Here is a 3222-nt window from a genome sequence, read left to right as displayed (position 1 = left end):
TGAAAGAGAAGGCTCTGTCGGAAAGAAAGCGTCTATTAGCTGAGCGATAGAGCATTAACAAACTGCATTTAACATCACTTGCTGGGAGATGAGAATCCTGTCTTACTGGTGTCCATGACTGCACCAAGTGCCTTTCTTAGATATCTCTGTGCTGCCTTTGGTATTCTGGGGCTGTAAACACATTGTTTAACGACAGCAACCAGTTTTAGCACTTTTTGCATTGTTTTGCATCTGTGGTATCCTTTATGCTTCAACGTATAGATCCTAGAAGTCAGCTTCTTGAAGGATATTTCTTTCAAAAGTGCAAATCATGGCAATTCATTCTAGGAAGGCTCACAAACTCATAGGCCTTATGAATCATCAAATTAGTATGCTTGGAGAAATTCAGGATGAAAACTAATTTCTGTATATTAAATTTCATTGAACCCTGAGTTCCTCAGGTATTAGGCAGGGAAAATATGCAAAAGCATTCTTTAGCCAGAAGTATTCCATACAAATATTAAGTAATGCTTATTAATGTCAATTCTCAGGAAGTTTGGGAGTGTCTAATCTTCTGGCTTATACTTCCTACCTCAGAAGTAACCCATTTTTTTTTCCTATTCTGCCATTGGTGTGAAGTTAAAGATCAGATATCCACATCCTTTCAAAGCATGATTTTGACCTCTTTGCTCCTATAGCCTCAAATGTAGACCTCTTTTCTAGGTCTTACTTTATCTGTCAGTGGTTTCAGTGTGATTCACTGGATCCCCAATGTATTGTTACTTTTCTTTTCATCCTCTCCTTTTATTCCTTCCCCACCTTAATTTTTTGCCTTTTGGTAAAATCAGATCTTTATGTCCAATTTCTGTGTCTGCCTAAGAAACTGTTTTTGATATACTTTGGTACATTTTGATATACTTTGGTACATTTACCAAAATAATATTCCATGAATTAAAATAGCAAAACACCTTTCTACAGAGGTTTCTAAATAGAAATGGATTCCACATTTCTTTGAAGAAACTGGTTTTGAGGGTATTATAAAAGCTGCTTTTTCATCCTGATATTAGGCAGATCAGCTGGGGCCTGCAGGTCATGGTGAGGAGTTTGGATTGAGTTCTGAGAGCTATGGGAAGATATTCAGGGATTTAAACAGGGGAATGACTGAGGGATCTGATTTATGTTTTGGAAAAAAATCACTCCCACTGATATTTGCAGAATGGATTATAAGTGTCTAGAGAGGAAGTAGGGAACTGGCAGTTCATTTCAGGTGAGATGATGATGGTGCTTGGATTAGAGTAGAGCAATGCATATGGAAAAAAGATGGAAAGATTTGAGATACGTTTTGTAGGTAGAAATTACAGGACACATGGGATAGGTTGATATATCTGGGATATAAGAAAATGAGTTAAAGGTCATCATGTATCTATTGCTAATATTGTAGCATAAGAGCCAGACAGCAAACCTCAGTGTCACACAAGAGTAAGTTTCTGGGGTGGTTGGCGAGGTATATCTGCAATGTGTCTTGATTTACTTTCATAACTGGAGTTTACCTTGCTGTCTAGCTACTGGCTGAGATAAGTGAGGTTATTTGGCTCTGCTATACCTCTCCTCTCCAGCAGGCCAGCCTGGGCTTATTCTCCTAGCAATGACAGATGAAAGAGCAAGTGAAAACAGGAGAAGCCGTTTAAGGCCTAGGCTCAGAACTAATCTACTGTCACTTCCACCACTTTCTACCAGCCAAAACAAGTCATGCGGCCAGCTTAGACTTTGAGGTGAGTGAAAATAGCTTCTAGCTTGGTAGTCTTTAGTGAGAAGAAATACAGTGTCACACTGCAGAGGTCATGAAAATAGGGAAGGATGTAGAATTGAAAGCATTTGTTTCAGCTTAGCACATGGGAGACCCAAATTTGATTTCTAGGTTTTAGAATGAGCAATAGAATGACTGTCACACTACTCTCCAGGACTAGGGGAGAAATGGCAGAGCGGAAATAGGTATATTACGAATTCTCGGTCAAACACCAGATGCGAGAAGCCTGTAAGACATTCATCTTTTCCAAGACACTTACTTGTCCCTCTTGCTCCTTCCCTGATAGCAGCCCTCATCCTCCCTTCCCTGAAGGAATTTTCTCAGTAGAGGTAGGATTTGACCCAAAGTAGTCTGAGCCTATATTTTGTAAGTATTTCTTCCATCCACATATAGAAATTCTAGCAAATATAATTTTCTTGGTTTCATTACCTGCTCAATGATACTTTAGTACTCCTTATAGACAGATGATCCTGGAGGCTTCCCAGCTGTCTTGCTGGGAAGTTAGCTGGGAAGGGCTGAAATCTCTTTTCAACCCTTTCCCAACCATACTGCCAGAGGCATTCTTTTAAAGGAAAATCTGACCATCTTCCTTCCTTGAGGTTTTTAAGAGCTCTACAGAACTTACTCGATAAAGCACAGCTATAAGATCCTGCCCATCTTGTCCCCTGCTGGCTTCTTAGTGCCATCATCTGCCATTTTCCCCTTTCCTTTGTGCTCCAGAAGGACCAAGCTGGCCACTGTCTCTCATGGAGTGCATATTGTTTCAGGCTTCCCTTCACTCTGTCTAGCCCTTTGCTTGGGCCTCACTTCCTTCTCTTGTCTATCTGTCAAATTCCCAGTGTCTGTCACAACCCTGATAGAGTACAACCTTGCTGGGATGCCTCAGACAGGATGGTATCCTTTGTTCTTTTTCTGAAACTCATATATGCCTATTTTTGTATAGATCCCATTATATTATTTCACTTGTAAGCATGTCTGTCTTGCTGTTCTTGCTTATTGTAGAGAAATAGAATTGTCATCCCTAGCACATTGATAGTTGGCTAAACTGTTCAATATCTGCCATGCTGGAAACTGGAGACAGCCACCTGTTCCCCCAGGGGAAAATGGACAGACTAACAAAGCTTTGCACTCACTTCTGCTTTACACCTATAAATCACATGCAAGGCAACCTTCCTTGCTCCTCTTGTCTCCCCACCACTGCCAGAACTTAGTCTCTCCTGGCATGATTCAAAAATGTCATGGGGAAGAGGGACCTAGGGATAGCCCCGGCCACGTATCTTTCTATCTCCCCTCCTCTAGTGGATATCAGAGTGCCCTCTTGCTGGTGGGTTTCATCCCTCATTTAGAGAATCCTTCTTGCCTTCCACATGCCTGTGTGTGTAATAAACATCAAAATTACTTGTGGTCTCTGGCTTGGGTGTGATATGTATTGACAT

The sequence above is a fragment of the Macaca nemestrina genome, chromosome 1 (genome assembly GCF_043159975.1).
Source record: "Macaca nemestrina isolate mMacNem1 chromosome 1, mMacNem.hap1, whole genome shotgun sequence".
Taxonomy (NCBI): domain Eukaryota; kingdom Metazoa; phylum Chordata; class Mammalia; order Primates; family Cercopithecidae; genus Macaca; species Macaca nemestrina.
The sequence above is the reverse complement of the archived record's forward strand: the minus strand, read 5'-3'. Positions refer to the sequence as shown.